This window comes from Arachis hypogaea, chromosome 11 (genome assembly GCF_003086295.3).
Source record: "Arachis hypogaea cultivar Tifrunner chromosome 11, arahy.Tifrunner.gnm2.J5K5, whole genome shotgun sequence".
NCBI lineage: Eukaryota > Viridiplantae > Streptophyta > Magnoliopsida > Fabales > Fabaceae > Arachis > Arachis hypogaea.
The window spans coordinates 133,897,169-133,907,473 of NC_092046.1; positions in this window are offsets into that span (position 1 = coordinate 133,897,169).

Here is a 10,305-nt window from a genome sequence, read left to right on the forward strand (position 1 = left end):
ATTGGTGAATGTAATCCTGATTGAAAGATAGTGAAATTCTGTCACCGTTGTGATAGAGACTGGATGTAGGCTATATTGCACTAAGTAGCTGAACCAGGATACATCTGGGTGTTACTCTCTCTTCTCAACTTCACTTCTGTTTCTGTAACTCAAGAGACAAAATGAAAATGTCTCTCAACTCAATACGAGACAAAAGTAAAAATATCTCCTAAGCTTCTTTGAAAATGCAAAAGTAATATTCAGTAGAAAAGGAAGCTAAGATTCAACCCCCCTTCTCTTAGCCACTGATAACTATCAATTGTCTATAATATTTTTTTTTGTTTAAAATTATTTTTAACATTAAAATTTATTTTAAAATCATTATTCGGACAAAAATATCCTTATGTTTATTATTCTCTTTCTTTCTCCTTTTTATCACACTCTTATGCTCTTCATCCTCACAAAAAGCTTTTTTCTTTCATAGCAAGAACACATAAATTAAAAAATCATGTTTGATATTTGTTAAGTTTGAAAAATATTTTATTATTTATTGTGATGACAAATATTTGGTTGATTGATTTAGAATTAATTCCAATCTATAGATTGGTTATTTGTGCTATAAACTTTTAGGATTGACTTTATTATGAATGCTGAGTTGGTTAGATTAAAAAGAATTAACCATTAAGAGCAAAATGATTGCTACTGCCAAGAATAGAAAAAGAAACAATCATAACAATTGTGAGCTAATAATGGACAGCAACGACTAGACCTATCATCAATGCAATAATCCGATTATATTTGGATAGATATAAGGAAACATGAAGAAAATAAGAAAACAAAAGCTGCTGCTTAAGAAGAAGAACAAAGTTTGATGAACCTCAAAGAGAATATTCATAAATTAAACATTGCATTATTGAGTAAAATCTTCTTCACTTTGGTTTGTATTTGATATTTAGTTTTGAGTCTTCCTAGTATTAAGAAAAATGACATATGATTTAGAGTAAAGTATCGTTTTTATCCCCAACGTTTGGGGTAAATTCTATTTGTGTCCCTAACGTTTAAATCGTCCTATTTGTATCCCTAACGTTTGTAAAAGTGATTCAATGTTATCCTACCATCAATTACACATCATGAGCCCTTTAGTTTGAGTTTTAAAAATCTCTTCTTGAAGTTAGAATACAAATGTCTGGGATAGAATTGATGATCTATTCCGAAAAATAGCTCATCAAATGTTGAAACTAATTCCTACAACATTTACATAATTCACTTTTCTAGGGACATAATTGAATCTAAACACAAATAGTGGGTATAATATTAAAATCTACCATATTCAAGTGAAATCTAATTGAGAATGAATACATCCAAGTGAGAATAATTGAAAAATATAATCCGATTTGTTAGTATAATTGATAGTAGGATAACATTGAATCACTTTTATAAACGTTAATGATACATATAGGACGATTTAAATATTAGGGACACAAATAGGACTTACCCCAAACGTTGGGGACAAAAACGATACTTTACTCTATGATTTATTGATAGATTATTTGAAAAAAGTCTATGTGTGAAAAGTCATAAATTAGGAAGAAAAGATAACATAGTTTTAGATTTAATTTGTCCTTGGTTTTGTTTGGTCTTAGTGATTTAGTTTGATCTTGGTGTTGGTTTGTGAAGCATGAAATTGTTGCTTCGTTTGTCTTAGGATAGAACCAGTTTGGTTCGATTTATTTTTGTATTGGTCTTAACATTGGTGATTGTAATCTTGAATTGGATATAGTGAAATTCCGTCATTATTGTGGTGGAGGCTAGACGTATATTTCATCACACTTTGAGGTTGAACCAGGATACTTGCTGGTGTTACTCTCTCTACTCTCTTTTCGTTTATCTTCTACAGTTGCAGGAGACTAAAATCGAAAAGTCCCCTACTTGCTCTGTTTCATGCTTTTAATTTTAAAAGAGTGCCTTGATTCAAACCCTCCCTTTCTCAAGGCCTGTAAAACTTTCAACTGGTACCAGAGCTTAGACTCCGAGAGTCAAGCTCAACAACTTGGAAAAACAATTCATGGCAACTAATCAAATTTTTTCAACCTAACCGAAGGACGATCTTGTTGGCGACAATTACTCATATTGGAAGGAGAGAATGAGAATCTTCATTCAAGAAATAGATTATAATCTTTGGAAGATCATTATGAACAGACCTGATGTTCCAACAAAGCAAACATCTGAAGGACATGTCGTTCCCAAGGAAGATAGAGAATGGACAGCACATGAGAAGAAAAAAATAGAATCAAATGCAAAGGCAGTGAATATGATGCACTGTGCCATAAGTTTCGAAGAATACAAAAAAGTCTCCCAATGTAAAACAACAAAGAAAATATGAGAGAAGTTTCAAATCTCTCATGAAGAAACGAACCAGATGAGAGAAACTAGAACTAATATGCTAATAAAAGATTACGAATTATTTTTCATGAAGGAAAAAGAGCCCATAGACAAGATGTTTGAGAGATTCTCAATCATAATCAATAATCTTAATGCATTAGAAAAATTATTCACTGAAAATGAGCTGATTAGAAAAATTCTGAGAAGTCTCACAAAGCAGTAGGAGACAAAAGTTACTACAGTACAAGAAGAAAATAATCTTAACATGATGAGTTAAGAGGAAAGCTATTAGCATATGAAATCACTCATTTAAAGACAAAAAACAAGAAGAAAAGTGTGGCTTTAAAATCAAAAGTTGAAACCGAATCAGATGAGAAATTTTTCAGCAATGATGAGATATTTTTGTTGGCAAAAAGGCTAAGAAAAATGATAAGATATAAAGGTAGAAAAAACAGGTTCTTCGTCTAAGGAAGATGAAAGAGGATTATCGTCGGTTAGAAATTTTCACAAAATAATCTCGTCGAAGTATAGTTGCCAACCAACAAACAACCTTCCATCAAAGTTTAATTTTTGGTTGTCACAAGTCCAACCCAATAAAGATAATCGAGAGCATTAGTCCCGGATCGTTCTCCCTAAGAATTACAATCGAGTGGTCAATTATTGGTTATGAGGTCAAAGGGGTTGGGTTGATAAAGATGCGAGAAAATAAATGGTAAGAAAATAAAGATAACAACTAAAGATAACAAATGCTAAAAAAAGGCATTCATGGCAAGGATTGAGAATCTAGGCTTTCTATCCTAGTCATTAATCATAGTACCATAATTAACAAGAGTTAATCCTATTCCGCCATCTTCAACATTGGAAGAAGGTACAATGTTATCTTCAACATGGGAAAAAAGTCAAATAGGACTAGTTAATCTCAATCCATAAGTCCTAATCAACTTACTAATTGAATTAGCAAGAGATTAGAGTCAATGAAAACAATATTAACTAATCACTCTAGATCACCAATCTAAATTGGGTATTAATGGCTCAAGATTGCCCAATTTCTCTTTCCAAGCCAAGAATGCTCAAAAAGCTACTCTAACATCTAACCAAGCATTTTGTCAAACACTTGGAAGGCATAAAAGAAAAGCATGGTAAAATTATAAGAATAATAAAATCTACAACTACCCAATACAAGAAATTAACAATAACAACTAAGGAAAGCACATTAAACATGAAATACCTCAAAATTGAATTAAAGAGAATGAAAATTAACAAGAGTGCATGAACATAAAAGTAACCAAAATGAGAAATTAACAATAAGAAATAGGAAAATCAAGACAATAGAACAAAAAATTGTAAAGAAAACAAGATGAAAACAAGAATTAAATCCTAGATCTAAGAGAGATTAACCTAATTCTACCCTAATTCTAGAGAGAAGAGGGTGCTTTTCTCTCTAGAAAACTACCTAAAGCACGGTCTTAAGCTAATCTAATTGCTCCAAGATTTTCAATTAATTGCACAAAGTCTTAATGGATTTCTTCACAAGCTTGGAGCTCCCATAGTTGATCCACATCTTGTAATCCGGAATCCCAAACCTTGTTTTCACACTCGTCTTCAAGTTGATCATGGTAATTCCCACCGGGTGGCATGTGATCCGAATTCTCAATTAGGCACCAAACTATCCTCCTAGACCCATCCATTTGAGCACTAGTCCAACCCTTGCTTCTTAATTTTGAGCTTCCAACCATAATGAGCCTAGATTTACAACGCCAACTACTAAACATCCTTCTTTTACGCTTCATTCCACAAAGCGCCCTAAGTTAGCCATCTGTTTCAAGCAAACCAAATTCAAGTGGATAATAAAGCTAAGGGATATAAGTTTTACCCACTCAAATGAAGGATTAGATGGTAACTTAGGTAGAGAAGTTTCCAATGATCTTGATAAAGCACATTCCACTCCCGTCCATCCTCTTCTAAAGGCTTCCACCACTTGACAAGATTCTTCAAGCTCTACCTCTTGCCAAACTTCCTCAAGGTCAAATGCTTCTTCGTCAATGTCCTCTAGCTCTTCTCCATCACTTAAGTCATATCTTGGGGTTGAGTGAAATCTACCTCAACATCAACTCCAAGTTCAATGGGGAAGGATTCATCAAGCTCAAAAGGATCATATGTTGATGCGGAATTGTCATAAATAGGGGGACTTATTGCTTGTCCCATTTCTTCCAATTCTTCACTCGCAATATGCCTTGGAGGTTGTGCACTATTCTCCTCAACATCACCTTTAAACTCCATGGAAGAAGGTTCTACAACTTGAGATTCCTCTTTGCATTCAACATCTCCTAAATCTTCAACCACTTCTTCCGTTTCAATTATCTCTACTTCCTCCTCTTTTTGCAATTTTTGCTTCAACTCCTCTTTTTCACCTTGAAACTCTAAATTCACTCTCTCACTATGCTCTTTGGTTGAGCCTCCACATTCGTCAATGGGAGTACTTTGGTTGCATGAGCTTAGGTGGAGGGCTATGTGGTTAACAGCTTCAATCATGGTAGCCACCATTATTTCTAGCTTCCTTAGCTCTTTTTGCTCCTCTTCTTGCTTTTAGATATAAGAGTTGATGTCTCTTTGTTGTTCTAGCATGAAGGTATGAAGAATTTTATCAAATGAAGGAGGTGGTGGAAGAGAGGATTCATTATTTGAGGGAAAGGTATTATAGTTGGAAGGTGGTTCATATTGGTGAAAGTCTTGAGGTGATGTATAGGGAATTGGTGGTTCTTGGGAGTATTGGTGTTGAAATGGTGGTGGCTCTAAGTATGGTTCACATGGTTATTGGTATGGTGGGTATGGGTTATGATCATATGGAGGTGAATGGTGGAATGGAGCTCGTGAGTAGGGTTGTTGAGGGCTATGTTGAGGACAATGAGGGTCACTATATCCATTAAGTTGGAAAGCATTAGGAGTTGGATTGTACCCATAAGAAATCGGAGGAGGTTGTTGCCATGAAGGTTGTCTATATGCTTGAGGCTCCTCCCATCTTTGATCTCCAAATCCTTGATGCAAACCTCCATTGAAGCTTTCATTTCCTACAACATAGTTTGAATGAAACTCATAGCCAAAAGGGTGAGAATTCATGGTGGCAAGGAAAAACAAAAACAAAAGCTAACAAAAAACAAAGAAAGCTATTCACAATATTCACATATGAACAATAACCAATAACAAGCACACATTGCAATTCTCCAGCAACAGCGCCAAAAACTTGAAATATGGATTTTGCGTCGATCTAGAATTCTTCAATAAAATTGAATAACTTCGTTGCAAGTATAGTCTAGACCAACAACCAATCCTCCATCAAAGTTTAATTTTGGTTGTCACAAGTCCAACCCAATAAAAGTAACCGAGAGTATTAGTCCCGGGTCGTTCTCTCTAGAAATTACGATCGAGTGGTCAATTATTGGTTATGAGTTTCATGGGTTGGGTTGATAAAAAGGCAAGAAAATAAATAGTAAGAAAGTTAAATGACAAGAAAAGTAAATCAAACAACTAAAGAAAGCAAGTAATAAAAAGAGACCTTCATGGCAAGGATTGAGAATATAGGCTTTCTATCCTAGTCATTAATTATCATACAATACTTAACAAGAGCTAATCCTATTAAGTCATCTTCAACATCGGAAGAAGGTACAATGTTATCTTCAACATAAGAAGAAAGTCAAATAGGACAAGTTAATCTCAATCCAAAAGTCCTAATCAACTTACTAATTGAATTAGCAAGAGATTAGAGTCAATGGAAACAATATTAACTAACAACTCTAGATCACCAATAAGTTGGATATTAATGACTCAAGAGCACCTAATTTTTCTTTCCAAGCCAAGAATGCTCAAAATCTACTCTAACATCCAACCAAACATTTTGTCAAACACTTGGAAGGCATAAAAGGAAAGCATCATAAAATTGTAATAATAATAAAATCTACTACTACCCAATGCAAGAAATCAACAATAACAACTAAAGAAAGCAACATTAAACATGAAATACCTCAAATTTCATTAAAGAAAATTGAAAACCAACAAGAGTTCATCAACATAAAAAGAGGCATAAAAGGAAAATTAACAATGTAAACTAAGAGAACAAAGATGTAGGAAAAAGAAATTGCAAAGAAAACTAGATGAAAATAAGAATTAAACCCTAGATCTAAGAGAGATTAACCTAATTTTAACCTAATTCTAGAGAGAAGAGGGAGCTTCTCTCTCTAGAAAACTACCTAAAGCATGATCCTAAGCTAATCTAATTGCTCCCCCTTTGTCCAATCTTGAATTCTGCATCAAATAGCCTCAGAAATGAGTTAGATTTGGGCCTGAAAGCTCAGAAATCGTCCCCAGCGTATTCACTTTAATGAGGTCACGTGATCAGCGTCATGCGTGCGCGTCGCCTTGCGAATTCCCTCCTCACGCGTACGCGTTAGTGACGTGTGCGTGTCGCTGGAAGATTTCCTCCTCACGCGTACGCGTCGGTGACGCGTGCGCGTGGCCTTAAGTTTAGCAAATCCTCATTTTTTCGTGAATTCTCCACTTTGCATGCTTTTCTCTTCACTTCTTCCCTCCAATCCTTGCCTTATAAACCTGAAATCACTCAACAAACATATCAAGGCATCAAACGGGATTAAAGTGAATTAAAATTGGCAATTTAAAGGTCTAAAAAGCATGTTTTCACTCTTAAGAACAAATTAGGGAGAATTACAAAATCATGCTATTTCATTGAATAAATATGAGATAAGTTGATAAAATCCCTTTAATTCAACACAAGATAACCCACAAAATTGGGATTTATCAGAGGACAAGAAGAAAAATAACAAAGAAAACTGTCACTACTGCAAAAAATCAGGATACTTCAAATCTGAGTGTCCAACGGTGAAGCCAAAAAAAAAAAGCAAGAGAGAAAGAAAAAAATTTTGATGGCATCTTAGGAAGATTTAAAAAATAATACATCTGATGATGATGAGGATGAACAAAAAGCATACATTTGTCTTATAGCTAAGGACAAGAAATCTAATAATGAGGTAAATCTTTATGATTATATTATCGAAGAATTGCATGATATTATTGATGATTTAACCTATAACTCTAGTAAAATTTTGTCCGAATATTCTAAATATAAGAAAGAAACTGAAGCTTTGAGATATAAGATATCTTTTTTGAAAGCAAAATTAAATGCTTATGACAATACATCTGTTATGAATTTAAAAAATGAAAATGATGTGTTAAAAAGAGAAATTGATAATTTGAAAACTAAAATTCAAAGTTTACAAGAAAAATCTGTATCTAATCTTGCTAAGGTTAGTACTGAAAATGAAAAATTGCATGAAACCATAAACTTTTTGAATTATCATTTTTCAAAATTTGTTTAAGGATCCAATAATTTGGACAAAATTTTAGCCGTTCAAAAATCTATTTAAAAAAAAAAAAACCTAGTTTGGAATATGAAGAAGGAAGCATTACTAATTTCAAAACTCATTCTTTCTTTTTTCCCGTTCGATGCTTTGATATGCTTGTTTGAGTGATTTAAAGTTTTGAAAACAAGAATAACTTGAAAAAATGAAAAAAAAAAGCATGCAAAGTGGAGAATTCATGGCGATACGCGTGACCCACGTGTACACGTGACAAGTATTATGGGAGCCACGTCAGACTTTTCCGTTGGTCTGACGGAGGCATTTGGATGGAGGGACTGATCCGTTCAACTTTTAAGGACGTTAGAAACTTAAAAGTATTTTTCAATGGTTAAAGACGAAAATATCCGTAAAAAAATGTCAGAGACCTATTTGTTCTTTACTCATTTTTTTTTATTATAATCAATAGGATAAATATCTAAAAACAAAAAACTACGAAACAATAAATCAAAAGAAGTAAACTCTTCTAAAATCGGTTGTAAATTATAAATAAATTACACTAAAAAGAGACTCATAAGCAACACAGAAGGCAAAGTCATTATGCTAGAGATTCGCAGCTTAAGTAATCCATCAGCACAATCAATTTTTTTTCCCACAGATTAAGGATCAGTTTCTCTATTAACTTCTACAACAACAAGGGACGCCAACAAATGGGAATCACTAATGCTGTTATGACAAAAGTCTAAAATAATTTTTGAATCGACTTCAAGTCTTTAACTGAGGATTTATTTGAGTGTCATTTTCGAATAAAAAAAAATTTTGATAATATTTTTTTAAAATTATTTTTAAAAAAATAAAAATAATTTTATTTTTGAATATCTAATATAAAATTTTTTTATTTATCAATTATATTTGGATAAAATAAAATAAAAATATTTTTTTATTCATTTATTATATAAAAAATATATTTTTTTTAAAAAAATCTTTTAAAAAAAGATATAAATTAAAACTTTTTAAAAAAGATATATTTTTTTATTTTTTTAGTACTTTTACTTTTACTATTAAAAATTTATCAGATATACTAAAAAATATAAAAGATTTTTCTTATTAAAAAAATCTTTTTTTATCTATTTAATGGCACCCAAACAAACCCTTAATCTTATTAAATCTACGATCGGAACTAAAAAAAAACCCAAAAAAAGTATCCCAAAAATATCCCATAGCTCACTGAGAGTAATAATGATACAAATTTTTACGTTTGCACTAAAGGCTCCAACAAAATTACTGCAATAGTCAAGAATGATATCACCACAAACAGCTTTATCGAACTCATTTACCGATCGATCCATCCATGTTAACTTCGATCATAGTTAAAGTTGCATTCAACTCATTAAAAAATTTTAAGATTATTTAACACATTTATAATCATAATAACAAATATTAAAATAATACTAGCTAGTTAGCAAAATTTAAATATTAAATAAAGAGTGATGATAAATAAATAAAAATATGTGACAATAATAACCATTATTTTCATATTATATATTTTAGTCGAAAATGATATATATGTGGAAGGAGGAGAAATATATAAAGAATTAGTCAAAGTTATATTAGGTGACTGGGAATCAACCTGGTCTCCTTTTTATATATTTCACCATTTCTAATTATTTAAAGTAGTTTTAATTAGTGAGTACTGAGCAGTCAGTGTGGAACGATAGTGAATTATGAATCATGCTCTATTTTCAGTGATTCAATCAAATTCTTATGGCATATGCATCACGTGGAACGCTCCAAGAAGGAAAGCCTACTTCTAACTTCTATACGTTGTCCCCAAATTCATGCATATTATCATATATGTGAGATACGGAATCAACATTTTTAGTATATACTATAAACCAATTAATTTTTTATTGAATAATATAAAACAAATAAATTAAAGTACATTTAATATGCTGGATTTTCAATTAAGAATTCCGTTTTGATGAATTATATATATATATATATATATATAATCCAACTCTTTTTTTTTGACAGACAAACTATATTTAAAATTGAGCTATCAAGGTAAATTTGATAGTAACAAATCCAACTTACGAGATTTAATCTGTATAGGTTAGAAACTTAGAACAATTCTAATATAGGTCTTTAAAACTCGTATCGAACCTAATGTAAAGAATAAGTTAGATGATTCTTCCATTATTTATTCTGTAAGAAAGTAACCACTCATGATCTCGAAAAATCATTCTTAAGAAATGACTAAATTTTATCGACAACTCTATAAATATCCTAATATATTCAATTAATAACTTATTAGGCATAAAAAATTTTTGTAGGTATTCTCCACTCTCGTCCAAACGAAAACGTCAGAAGTTTCTTCTATCATGACAAAATAAGTCAAAACGTTTATTTAAAGTCGTCGTTTGGACCTCACATTTAAATTTAAACTCATCTAAGTTTTAGGTAATACCTCAAAACAATATATATATATTTATAAAAAAAGAATGTGGCAAATTTTACTAAATGATTATCTATTATAGCAATATTCACTGTGGTTTTTCACTTAGCTTTAATTTCTAAA